Source organism: Pungitius pungitius, chromosome 2 (genome assembly GCF_949316345.1).
Source record: "Pungitius pungitius chromosome 2, fPunPun2.1, whole genome shotgun sequence".
Lineage (NCBI taxonomy): Eukaryota > Metazoa > Chordata > Actinopteri > Perciformes > Gasterosteidae > Pungitius > Pungitius pungitius.
The window spans coordinates 2,673,644-2,687,885 of NC_084901.1; the positions used below are offsets into that span (position 1 = coordinate 2,673,644).

At 48.1% G+C, this 14,242-nt stretch overlaps 1 protein-coding gene across 4 annotated transcripts in view; it reads right to left on the reverse strand.

Moving 5' to 3' along the window:
• The window catches only part of ppfia2 (PTPRF interacting protein alpha 2), a 63,453-nt gene extending 61,922 nt beyond the window's left edge, over positions 1–1,531 (reverse strand). For 2 of the 4 annotated variants that reach the window (XM_062559576.1, XM_062559578.1), the window contains exon 1: positions 1,067–1,531. The gene's annotated coding sequence lies outside the window, so the exon portion shown is untranslated. The remainder of the gene's footprint in view (positions 1–1,066) is intronic. The other 2 variants (XM_037462095.2, XM_062559575.1) reach the window with 1 other exon arrangement.
• Between the last annotated feature and the right edge of the window lie 12,711 nt (positions 1,532–14,242).

Consider the following 14,242-nt stretch of genomic DNA (forward strand, 5'->3'; position numbering starts at 1 on the left):
GATGGATTGAATAAGAGCACGGGCCCGGGGTGAGCGCCATAACCAGAAAACGGCAATAAAGCTGCAGGTTGCAGCGGATTGGAGCCGCGCCGCCGGCGTTGTTCCTGCGTCCCACCTTCCTGCTCATGGAGAGTTTGGCCTCACAAACGCCGCCACTAAACCATCATTTTGTAGACATTAAAAGCACAGGCGGCGTGTGACATCCTGGGGGAAGTAAAAGCTTTGTCTGCACGGGCGCAGCACATCACTGGAAATTCACACTTAATGCAAAAAAACCAAATGAAATTAAAGACACAACGCAGGCCGAGATGTCGCTCGACTGTGGCGGTTGGTAAATGTGAGCGTTCACTCACGAGATCGTGAGGGACCATCACAGCTTTCGCCTGCAGGCTGTTAACCTTCTAGCCGGTATGTGTGTGTGTGCCTTTTTCATTCATTCATCCATTCACGTATTCATTCATGCATCCACACTGGTGGGGGGAGAGAGAGAGAGAATGGGAGCGATGTGAGGAGTGGATGACAGAGAGGCTCTTTCATGCTCCCTCTCGCTCTATAATAGCTGGTAATGATATTATTTATAGGAGGGGCAGCTTCTCTTTTTGCTGTAACACACACACACACACACACACACAAACACACAACTGACTGCGGCGCTGATCGTGTCTGTAACATCTCCCCCTCACTCTGTGAAATGATAATTGGGGAGAATCCTTGGCTATTGTCTCAAGTGCATTACATCATGCCAGCCTCTCAGTCTGCACCCCCCTACCCCCCCCTCTTTAGCTCTCTCCTCTGACTCTCCACTGTGGCAGCCGGCCGTGTTTCTTTTACCCAAAAAGCCCCACAATGTCATCCTCCGGCTAAGCACACCCGGTCTCCATCCACACACACGGAGCCCCCCTCGCTCCTCCAACATCACCACACCAGATGCATGAGGAAGAGGAAGAAGAAGAGGAGGAGGAGGAGGAGGTGCAGGGCACCGCGGATAAATCAACCTTGAGCGTGCGGGGAAAGAGGGCAATGTAGGTCAGCGCGACGCGGGCGGCAACGGCGCGCGTCTACTCACAGTGTGTCGCGCTCCTCGGCGCGCGTGGAGAGAGGGGGGGGTGGGGGGCGGGTGGCGCTGCCGCCGCCGCCGGGCGGCGGGTCGGTTGTCGACTGCGGTCTTTGCGGGCTGGAGCTGCGACCATCGAGCGCGCGACCCTAGGAGGCTTCTTCGGCGCGACCGAGCGGCGACGCCGAGCGACCGATCGTCGAGGTGCGGCCGGCCCCCGCCGCTGGCATCGTCCGGACGCGAAAGAGAGCGCGGGTGGTGGTGGTGGTGGTGGTGGCCAAATTAGCCGCGTCGGGTAATGACATTGGATTTCCGGGGCTGACACACACACACAAACACACACACACGTGCATGCATACACACTCACACACACATACACACCGGTGAGAGGAATTATGGCATGGCAGGAATACTGCTGCGATAAGCGGAGCTGGAAAAGACCATTGTGGGAGCTGGCGGAGGGGAGGCGTGTGGAGTCTTAAAGTTGCAGCTGTGCGCCGACCTCCTCCCTCACAGGTCTGTGTAGACCTAATGATGATAATAATAATAATAATATCTATTTTAAAATCATAAACGATATCATAAGAATACGTATTATCATTGCTTCAAAAAAAATCAGAACCAAAACTAAATTTTCTTTTTCGTGGCGGGCTTTGAAAAGTATGTTTAATTACTTCCTGCTCGTTGACCAGCAAGGTCAACACTCTACATCCGGTTGAAGGTGTGATTTTGTTCCTCTCACCTTCTCCTGTCACGCAGATGGTCTCTGCCGAGTTACAAATGTTGGATTTCACTAAGTTCTGAGTCGCTGACAGTGACATTCACAGTCTGGTGCTCCTCCAGACAATTTAGGAACGAAAACAAAAATCGGATTTGGTGGTTATAGTCCAGTTTTTATGTACATTAACATCCTCAAACAGAATCTGCTCTTTTGAAATACTATTTTTCCATGCCTTCGTACAGTTTACTCCTTATTTTCAAGGTTAAAACCGGGTCCCTTGAAGAAGGCATTCTTTCTAAATGTGCTGGTAATCAGTTCGCCATGTCGACATTATGGTCAAATTGATGTATTTTCCTCTCATCTGTAGAGGTATTTATCAATCAAGTTTGTTTTGGTGTGAATTGCCGAGATTCTAACGCGTGGTTTTTAGAGATGCTCGTCCACTCTCCACGATAATCAGCGTTGTCCTAATTCACACGCCTGGTTACTCAAGATGACATAGGAACTACCAATCCTCTTCATGCGCAGTGGACCACTGCATTGGTGTGTTGTGTCTGGGGCGTCCGCGTACTTTTGGCCACCGGTTTTGGCTGAGAGGGAAATCCTGGGATTCATTGTTGTCCCGGGCAGACGAGTGCAAAGACCGAAGGAGACGGTAATGTATTCGCTCTCACGTTTTTGCATGAATAAATATTGCTCGTGATAACAGCTGTGATCCCAACACACAGACGCCTGTCGCCTGGCGGTGGACATCCTGCATCAGAAGCCACTCGTCCTCCAAAAAGGAAAAGACAGAAGATTTCTAGGAATTTTGTTTGGAGGAAAGGAAATTCTGGGAGGGCTGGAAAAAGCTAAAGATGATTAATCTTATGCAGAAGACACAGCCTTTTCTAAAGAAAGGTTTAGAGTGGTTTTCCCTTGGATATGAGACTGTGACAGTTATTATTACCGCTGTGCAACAATAAGCTTTGATACATATAAAATTTTGGTAAGATGCGCTTAGTCAACTGCAAATTGGACCAAAAGTACAAAGTTCAGATCAGTTCGGTGGCCCCAATTCTAAGTCTGAACTAACAAGTAGTCCCTTGATAAAAAAAATAATAAATGTCTAAAAGGACTAATAACACTGTGTTCTGGTTATTTAAACATAGTCAATGCTAAATGCACTAATAAAAGTATTTACAAAATACAGCTTAGCTCATGTTTTAACTCTTGTTCCCTTGGTCTTGGTCTGGATGTCCTTGGGTTTGGGACTTTTGGAGCGACAGAAAACCCTTCCTCTACACCTTTTGAATGCGCACACTTTGGCTTCCTCACACTCGGCGGCCATCGACACGATCCAACGACGCGCAAACTATCTCGCGAGACCGAGGAGTGAAAATCCGATGGCGAATCCTGCCATCCATGTTTTCAGACCATTTGGATCACGTTGCTTTGCTCCACCTCCCCGCAGCATCCGGTGGACTGACCCGGAGGTTCAGGCCGCTGTCCGTGGTGCTGATTCCCGTTTGCTTTCTGCAAGTGCAGCTCATTTGGGAGGGTGCGTTTGAAAATATACAACCAGTAGTGCAACCAACTGTTTTGTGTTTTTGTTTTTTTAAAACTAAGTCATCAAAGACCTGTGGATGTGTGTCAACAGGATCTATTTTGGGGCTTCCCGCTGACTCAATCCCACCCGGGAATAAAGGCTTCCCGTCGCCTCTCGGCTGTGTTGCCGCGGTTCTCTTCCTCTCCTGAGATAAATTACCAAAACAAACGCGGCGTTAAGTGGCGGAGCGGAGTGCCCCCCCTCGCCACTCCAAACCTCCCCTAGCGGGTCATAAAGCCAACAAACCCTGCCCTCTCAATCATGTCAATGACTCAATCAAGGGAGTTATTTTTAAAATATAAAAGCAACTTATATCATTACTTAATAATGTAACGTTTTAAACCCTTATGTTTAGGAGACAGGGCTGGAAGTGGCTCAAGAGTTCATGGAAAGCTTCATGGATGAACGGAAACCTTGATTTCCCCTCAGGACGGTCTCCATGATCACATCCTCATCTCGAAATGGCTCTTTATAATGCAGCTGATGCTCCCGGTGTGCGCCTGCTGTGTGTCACATCGCTCCAGATGTTCCATATTAATTTCCCCCGAGGGGTCAGTGTAAGCCTCAGCATGTGAATGGACGTAAATGCAGCCTGGCGATGAAAACCCCACTCGCTGGTTTGATTAAGCGAGTAACCCACCTCCGCCCCCCTTTCGTCGTGCAAATAGCCCGCTTTTCATGTGCTGGGTTAGCGGATGCAAATGGAACATCAAGATCTCCACCGTGTCAAAGGCCAAGAGCGGCCGAGCTCCTCGTGGCCAATTAGACACTCACCCACTCACTACATCTGCATAGATGTGAATGTAAACGAGAGGGGGGGGGTCCATGCGACGTGGCCCCCAAGGAGATGCTCCCCCCTCTCAGGGATCGTTTCACACAACGCGAAACAAAATGAGTAGTAGGGAGGGGGACATTTTCCACACCTGTTGACACGCGTTTCGTCCCTTTTATTCCCTCTGCTCTGTGGAGGGTAATAAAAAAAAAAAAGCTCTGCACTCCTCTGAGCGTCTTCATCAGTCAAGGTCCCCCCCCCCCCCCCTCGAAGAAAGGCAATGTTATTCAGCTTGTTGAATAACATTGCCTTTCTTCGACGTCTCTCGGCATTAAGAACAATCTTTCTTTATTAAAAGGCGGGTCATTCATGCTCCTGAGATAAAAGCATCTTGTTACAGGGGATTTACAAATTTGGCCAAGCAGAAATTGTATTTCAAATCTTAAAAAATAAGATTGGCATATTATTTGAAATGCCTGAACTTGAGTACTAACCTTTTCTAACAGACAACTCTATTTATTATTGTGTACAACGTTTTGCATGATTAAATATTATGCATCTCGACGCAACCACTGTTAACGTTAGCAGTTATCTCTCTATTATTTAGCCAAACAGGACTCTCTGCCCACTAAATGCTAACAGCTAACGTTAACGTTAGCACTCCACCCCCCCACCCCCCCCCAATATTTAGCATCAGAACAACTCGAGCCCAATCGAACGGTGCACGGTGCACAGAGGCTGCACAGAAACCCTCTTTACTCACGACCTTATGACCCACACACATGAACACACATCAGCCCATGATTCATGCTCCACGTTGTGTAACTCGTTCCACAACAATTATGACACCGCGTCCACATGCTCCCCTTTTTCGAGACACCTTAGCCTTTACATCTCGTTAGCATTCACCGCTTATCGAAATGGGAAAGGGCAAGAGTTATGGCCGCGTGCACATTTTACCACCCTCGTGAGTGCGGCCTTTGTTTTTTCTTTTTTCTTTTACGACAAACACTTGGTGCCGAGGACAATTCGTCTCTCACGGGGGGGGACGTGAGGCTGTTTGAATAAAGAGAACCGGGCGGGACGGGGTTATTGTTGGAGGGTCGGGATGCACGGCTTGGTTTCTTCTTACTAACTCTACTGACCATGAAATGATCGAATCGGACAGTTCAGTCCTCGCGTGTAAGACCAGAAAGACCAGCACGCCGGCTGTAGCCATATAAGTATTAATCCTCTTTTTTTTTTCCTCAGCAATTTGAAATCCAATTGACTTTTTGTAGCGGGGCGTTAGTGATCAGCACAGATCAGTGGAGCCTTGAGACGACAGCCCCCGCCCCCCTCCCTCCCCCCCCGGTGTGATGCAGTGTTTGCCAGGAGCAATTACACGCATTTCTGCTCAAAGGAAAAAAGATGGCTCGTCGTTGTGCTTTAGAGAACGTGTCGTGATGAAGTGATTTACCTGGGCGCAGGGACAGTGTCTCTACATGGTCATCTTTAGCGCCTTGTGTCTGCAGGTGCATTACCTGGAGCAAATGCCCCCCCGGGCGCTTACTTATTATCCACAAGTCACAGAGGAGCACTGCTGGGATCGCCTTGCTCCTCCTCTCCTCCTCTTCTCCTCTGGTAACGAGACCTGGGGCTGGATGTGCAGCTCCTTCTCCTCCCCGCCTTTTAGAGCACAGCGGGGCTGTTTTCCCGAGGATGTGTGGAGCGGTGCTTGTGAGTCAGGAATACCTCCCCACCTCCCCCCCCCCCCAAGCCCCGTCTGCTCTGCCCTTGAAGTGGACGACACCGATGCAAAATCAATGGAACCGGGGGGGGGGGAGGGGGGGGACTCGCACGGCAACAAGGAGGTGACTCCTGTTGCATCCGCCCCCCCCCCCCCCCCCCCCATCGGCCGAGCAGTGTCCCAGTTGCCCGGCAACCATCCAGCGTCGTTCCGGGCCCTGTGTAGCAGACGGACAGCTGCTAATGAAGGCGGGGGGCGGGTACCAAACCTCCATCCTCCTGCCTCACACATTCCGGGATCCTGTCACACACACACACACACTGATGCTCCTATACGCACACACTCATCCATTGTATTTGAGGCAACATCCCACAGGGGCCACAGCCAGCTGCTGGAATGCAATCATGTCTTAGACAGCCCCCCCGCCCCCGCCCCCCCCCCTCCTCACACCTCATCACCCAGTGACTAATATTTACACAGCGAAGGAAGGCGCTGCATTCGTTATCACTACGCGTGCGGGGAAGGTTTCTCTCTTTCACTCCGCTATGCCACAGGTTTTTGTAAAAAAAAAAAAAAAACGGCGGCCTCGGAGGTGTAAAGACGCAGATGGAACCCAACGCAGTCACGACGACCACGGAGCCGAGCGTTGATTGCTGCGCGTGAGTCACGCTCGGGTCACACGCGCCCTGCAGGCGAGCGTCTCCCTCAATCTGCTTGGATACTCGCTGAAATACGATGGAAGTGTACTTTTGTTTTGTTGCAGCACTGTCAAAGTGTTGTGTGAAGTAGCCTCTCGTCAGTGTAATGATGGTTTAATGAGGCACTACGGGTTTATTTGTTGTCTAACTCAAGGCTGCGTGATGCTGCTTTAACAAATGACCAAATATGTCCATTAATCCGGTTTCTTTTTCTCTACATGAATGAGTAAACAAAAAAAGGGGTTGGTACACCTTTGAGTCTGTCCACCCACCGCTTTGTGCCAGACATCTTCCGTACGCTATGAATCTTATCACAAAACGAGATCACATGGTCCCACAAGGTCTCCCCGCACTCTCTCCGGGCCACAGCTGATTGATGGCGTCCTCGTGAAGGTTTTATGAGGCCAATGTCAAAGGGCCTCGTACTCTCACCTGCGGTGGTTCCTAAGTGCGGAGGAGTGATGGACCCACCTGTCCGGGTCACCATTGGAATATGCATTGAGGGGATGGACAGACATCCATTTTAAGAGTTATTCTCAAAGCAATCAACCTACAATTCATGTTTAAAGAATCGCTATTAAGTTATTTTGTGCATCCTTGGGTCTCCTGAACGCTGCGTGCTCTTCATCTCAGATGGGAGTGGGCCTCGGGGCTGCTGAGAGGCAGCAGTCATAAATGATTCAAGCGCGTGTTAAGCGCAGGATACACACGGGTCCGGAGAGACTGGACACCAGCAGATTTGACCAGTGCTGGACTGGTTATTTAGGCTGTTGCGGAGGAGGAAGCTTCAAGGTCTTTCCTCTGAGAGATCTGGACGCAGGATGATCCTGAGGAGGAGGGGGGAAAAGTGCAACGTTTGGATGAGAAGCTGAACCTCACATTGCCCTGAGGGACTGGTAAAAACTGTTTTTTTTTTTTTTTAATAAAGGAGGGTCAATCCAATCAAAGCATTCAAAGAGAGACACATAAAGACCCCCAAGGACGGAGTTCTGAATGAATGAATGTAAGAAAAACCTCCCCTAAAACAGTACCTCCCTCCTCCAGCATCAGCTGCACCAGTGTAAAAAAGAACATGATGACCAACATAACGATTAAGTCTTCTGGAGATTGGAGATGTTTAGAATTAAAGAGACAAATTAATTAGACAGAGCGTTCAGGCATGAAATGAGTATGGAGTTCCGGAACAATCCATGACTCGGTACCAGAGTCCGACTTCCTGGGCTCAGATCACTGGGCTCAGATCCCCGGCGAAGCCCAGCGTCCATCTGCCGCCAGCCCAGACCATTTGAAGCAGATGTTCCAAAATACCTAAATTGGACTGTTGGTGGTGTCACTGACTCAGAGGAAAGATGCAAATATGGTGGCGATGACAGTGAGATGCATTCGAAGCTATTAGACATCACATGACCTAAAGGAGACTGGTCAAACTGAACGCTAGCGCAGAACCCTCGGGGCAACATGGGCTTCAAAGTCATCTCCTCCAGAGGTGGAAGGTTGTTCCCCTCGAGAGCCTGCAGGAGCCCAACCGGCAGGAGGCCAAACGCATTTTAAAGCCCTGAACGCTTCCCACTTAATGGTGGCCGGTCGTTCTCCACCGACCCATCAGACCAGGGTCCAGTTTGAATCCTTTCAACTGTGTTTCTCGCAGGAAGCGCAACGGTTCCGTCATCTGAGCGCTCCGTCGTGGGAGCCTAGTCGGAGGGAGGAGGGGTGGGGGGGGTTCTCCAGGGCCCGGACGACACGGAGGTAGAAAGGATTTCGGGGCCGAACCCCATCCGTCAATCAACGCTCCCCCAGATGGAATCGGATCACAACGGGAGCAGAGGAGCCGCCCGGCAGAAGGAGAGGATCCAGGCGAGATCTGTTCACCTTTCAGACAGTTGAGTCCTCATTTCAATTTTTCTGTCACGCTTCACCGCGCTGTGATTTATTCATTAATACGTTGAGGCCTTCCTCCACGTGGGAAGGAGGAGAATCAATCGAGGCGACAAGAAGAAAAACGCCCCCCCCCCCCCCCCCCCCCCCCCCCACACTCCTTTTTTTCCGTGGATGACTTATTCGGTGAAATCAAATGAGTCCGATTCAGAAGACTTTCTCCTCTACCTGGGGGAGGTGCCGGGCCAGTTTTGTTTTACTCCCATCTTTTATTCATACAGTAAAAAACAAGGTTCAAAGCAGGATGGAATGCGTATTACCGCGAGATCAGAAATCAATGAAATGGAATAAAAAAAGTTTTAACTGAATGATTGACGTACCTCTTTGTTTCACAACACGTGAGGTCCTGTTGAATCAATCACCACTGTAAAGGTTTTCACTCATTTAATAGAATGAGGAGGGGGGGGGGAAGCAATATGCTAATCGAGTTTCTCTCTTTGTTATATTTCTGCAGATGGTTGAAGGTTTTTTTTTTATTAACATTCTGGTTTCTTGTAAAGACCATCTGGCAAGACAGGATTTTCTTCCAGTTTGCAACATCTATCGGTGTAAACATGAAGAGATTAGTGCATGAGAGCTATTGCTCTACAGCAGCAGTGTAGTTTCTGACGTGAAGCTTGACGTTGTCCCAAAAGACGAGACATCAGTGCAGAGCTGTTGGAACGGCTGCTGCCAACGTGCGTCCAGGTATTTTGGAGATTCTCTCCTCGAGGAAAAAGGGCGAGTCTCAATGTGCGTTTATATCCGAAAACAAGGAAGGCAATAAAAGCATGTCATTCGAAATTGCCTCCGTCATTGATTCCTCCATCAGTCCGCCAAGCCGGGTGCGCTTCATTTCTCCACAGTCCGACCCAGTGAAGACGGACGGGTCAAACCCAGGCCGGCTGGCAACAGGTGGAGTTGTGTTACTAATCGGAGACGACGTGGTGGGTGACAGCTCGACATCTTGTGAGAGCAAACCCGAGACGGGCGACAAAAACGTTCTTCGGAATCAGGACCGTGGTGTTTTTACTGGCTCCCTGATTCGGTGACACAGAGGCTCTGTGGAGGAGCGAGTCAGCAACACGGGGTCAGGGTCAGGGTCAGGAAGGAGGCCTTTCTTTTCTGAAGGTAATTCAACTAAAACATGACAAAGCTTTCTACTCCGTTTTAAACGGGATGGCGTGGAGAAGTGCAATCTAAGCCGCTGCAACGGACGAACGAACGCCACATTATCTACGCTCCCATTTATTGAACGATCTAGAAAAATGCTCGACATGTTTTCTCCCGGCTGGGCGACAGCTCGCAACACTTCGCAAAGAAATCCCGTCCGTCGGATCGCGAGATCACGCGTGGCATGAAAAAATCCATCCGGGCTTCAAGTAAAAGAAATCAGTGACTTGTCGCCGTGGGCGTCACCATAGAGACGACAGTGATGCAGTCTCTGATATGGCCGTGCTTTCTCGTGAGCCGAGAGACCCGTACATCAAGCGTACTCCGTCCAAATAACGGATAATTCAACCCGGCTGGATGGGATCAAGGTAAGAGGCCGCGTATGGTGGAGATGAATATGACCTCTACTGCAGGAATCAATTGCTCCTCTTGTTTTACTCTTAGTTTTATTTGTTGGAGGTCATTTGATCTCCAACCGTCGGCCCCACAGAGAAGAAATAAAAAAATCGCGGTTGAGTAAAAGGAACGGCATAAACACTTTTATCGCCCCAGATATTCTAATCGCTCTAATCACCTGAGAGGAAGTGCGCTGAAGGGGGAACATCAGTTCCTTTGCAGGGGCGAGATTAATTCACGAGGTGACATTCGTGCTTTTATTGAATCTCTTTGCAAAAAGGTATTTAGTGACGTGCTCGCTCTTTCACTGCAAAGCCTTTTATGAGCTTAACCAAGTCGGGGTTTTTTTAGCTGCCTGAGCGCATGGAAGAAACACCTCACTCACGCAAGTACAAGAAGCAAATACTGAAATACTGCGCCCTGCTTTCAAACTGTGTAAAAGTACACGTTGAGGCATAAAACGTCAAATTCTACAGTAAAGTATCGAAAAAAAGAAAAAAAAACTGGTTAATGATAAAAGAAGTCTTAGTAAAATGTATTAATACAGAATCAGTTTAATCTAAGCAACCAAGGGTAGAGTCACTTAAATATGCCTTTCCTTGAATGACACCAAACACGACTGTTTGTGAATATAATATCAAGTTTTAGGTTTTCGTTTTATTGCTTACGATTGGTAAATTCGTACCAAGATTTTTTTTTTTTCTCAAATGAAGAAGAGGGTTGTGTGAAAGCAAAATGTACTAAACCACAACAAGTGGTATTAAGATAGTACTTGGAAATAAGCCATGGCCATTTTATTGTTACTTTGAACTCAAACTATCTCCATCACACACACACACACACACACACACACACACACACACACACACACACACACACAGTTACAATGGGATACCCAGATATCCGCTGGGCAGGGAGGAGGTGTCGCCATGGCAACTGGTTCTCAGCGAAAGCGGTCGGTCTGGCACAGCCCCGTGGTGGGGGGGGTGAACTCACACAAGGTCAGAGATGTACTCATCCAACGTGAGGGGGGGGCGGGGGGGGGGGGGTACAATAATAATACAAAACGATTATTCAGCAACTTTCAAGCGAATACAATTGTGATAAGGTTATTTATTTACAATGAAGTCTTCTACAATGATTGATAATTGGTAATCAATCTATAGAGTTTTCCAAAACATATATACACATATATATATATATATATATATATATATATATATATATATATATATATATATATATATAGATATATACATATACATATACATACGACCGCCGTGGGCTGGTGTTAAAAATAAGTCAAACCCAAAGGACCAGATTTCTGTGTCTCACTTGTTATTCTTGGCAGCGAGGGGGTTGGGGGCGGGGGGGGGGGGGGGGTCAGTGGGGCGGGGGGGGGGTCGTTGACTCCATCTCAGCCGCGTCAAATTAACGCGGCACTTCATCACGGAGGACATAAATTCCCCCGGCCGGACAGATTTACATTGATTGAGCACACTGAGATGAGCACGAACACGCCCCTCGAGGCAATGAAAGTGCCACAGTCCATCACCCGCCAGACGGGGCGCGCGCGCAGCGTGCGGGGTGACACGCGCATTCCTGCCGGGTGACCCGAGAGCGGTGCGTGCGTGGACGCGGCATCGGGTGAATTATATTGCGTGACAGCAAGCAAAATAACGCTCTACTAGAGTCATCAAGTGGGATTTTTTCCACTCTCAGGTGAGCAGAAAGTGCCTTTAAATTGATGACATTTGACGGTGGCGGAGTGCCGGACGCCACAAAGTCTGCAGATCCATCATCTTTAAAGTAGGTTATATGACCAAATCTGAGAAAAAGTTGCAGATTTAGTCTGTGAGTGAAAATCTACCAAATCTATTTAAACTTTATAACATTTCCTCCTGTACGAGTTGCTCATAATTGAATCTGTGTCTGTGACACAGGGATTTAACAAGGTGAAAGGAATCCAATGTGTTTTTATGTAACATGTTGAAAATCACATGCAATATGTGGCTGTGCAGCATGCTCCCCTCCAATCATATTATATTAATATTATATTATATATAATGTCCGGCCTGGACATCTAGTTACTGTAAAGGGTTATTAAAGGACCCATTTTAGTGACTTGTTTACGAGCTGGAAAGTATTCTCTTAAACTAGTTATAATGTCATCTAATGTCATCCTGCAGCTTTTTAGATTGAATTACCTCAGCATCTCTTCACCAATCTCAGTAGAGGGGGAACGTGAACGTCTGGCCATGAGGGGGAGGGGAGGGGAGGGGAGGGGGGGGGGGGGGGGTCGATGGTATAAACAAGGGGTTTAAGAGAAAACATGTTTAACTACGCCTTGCGTTTGTTAAAAAACAGACAGATTTTATCCGTCCTTTTTGCTAACAGACACCGTACGCAACTTGAACTAAAGAGGATTATCTCATCCTAACGTCCCCCCCCCCCACCCCACAGTCCATCACAGTGTAGTATTAAGTATTAAGATGTAATTGCAGTTTTACTCGGACCAAATCAATATCGAAAAAGAATGAGCTTCAACGAGCAATTGATTGCGTTGCGATGGGACGCACACAGCGGGTTACTCCTGCTCTAAAGCCTTTAGAGATTCCTAAAGGAGCCCTGTGATGAACACAATGCACCATGGACCAATTCCTTTACATACAGGAGTGCTAAAATAACACATGGTTCGTCTCTTAAGTTTAGGTCTGCAGAAATATTTTAGGAGCCAAGAGGCATTTTGGAGGCTTTGCTATTACAATCTAGCTGAAATATTGGATGCAATGATGATGTTTAGCAGAGATAACTTGGTCCGTTTCTTTAAGGGGGGGGGGGGGATCACTCGATTAAGCATTAGTGCCGTGGAGCATCTATTCACCACTTGAGTGCAGCCAGAGAAGGTGATGCATTATTAATCGTATTCATTATTTTATACTGACGTGCACGTGAATCCCATTTCTAATGCTGATTGTTTAATGATGCACCAACTCTGCAACATCCTTCAGACAAACTTTGCGATGCTCATCATATCAGCCCAAATAAGGTAGACCATCGAGCAAATATCAGCCATCTATATGCGCACAAAACTATGACTCACTGTGAGAGATTTCACTGCATTGGGGGGCATGAAGGGGGGGGCGGGGGGGGGGGTCCAGCTGCCTGATGACTCACACTCTACTGCACGAGTCACCTCTCACTGGTGTACATCACAGCAGCAACATGACAGAAAGATTTAGAGTGAGAATATGTGAGCTTTGATGTTGAAGAGCAGAACAGCTGGAGTTTCCTAAACCAGGAGGCGCTCGCTGCCTTCTCACTTTGTCACTGATGCAGACTTCAAAATGCAACAACATGGCTATATTTTTATATCTCCTGTCTATGCTAACACACCCATCTGGTGGGGACCAGAGGATGGTGTGTTAGCACCTGTGTGTGTCTGTCCACGTCTGTCCACATCTGTCCACGTCATACTGCTGGACCGGTCTGCCTAATATTTGTTTGCTTTTTTTACTACAGTATGCACAAGGCTGACTACGCCGGAGTCCTACGATGTCTGAATGGAGGAGAGATAGTCAGCTGACAGCAGCTAATGGGCAGCAGGCTAATTGGCTCACAGAGCTAACAGCGAATGGGCCTAAAGAAACAAGCGTTTTGCAGACAGCCGCATGGATTGGGATTGTGATGAGAGCGCATCTGTTGCACGAGACGTGCAAGTGACCCACCGGATTGGCCAACAGGTTGCACAGGGGTCAATGGTGGTTTTACATTACAGCGGTGGTGGCTGCAGACACTCGGTAAGACACGCCTCTGTAAGCTGCCTCATTGAGCAGCATGCTCCGGTGCCCTAAAGTTGTTCTTTTATCTTCCGTGCATGTGAAATGTGCCTGAGTCAGACCAACAGCTGGACTGTCGGGGATCACAGGGATGCTCAAAAGGAAATGCATGAGTGTCCCTTCGATCCTTACATGGATGTGTGTGGAACATTTTCCAGCTTTTGCTTTGCATTCATGAAAGCCAGAGCTAAACTGTATATTTCAAACAAACAAAAGTTTGGACTTCATAAATCAAAAGAACCTGACACTTCTCATATTAAATCAACAGAATAAAACATCACCGAAGCAGAGAAAACTGAGCTTTTTGCACAACTTGTAGTGCGCACAACGAGGCGCTTCGTTTTATTGTGTTATTAGC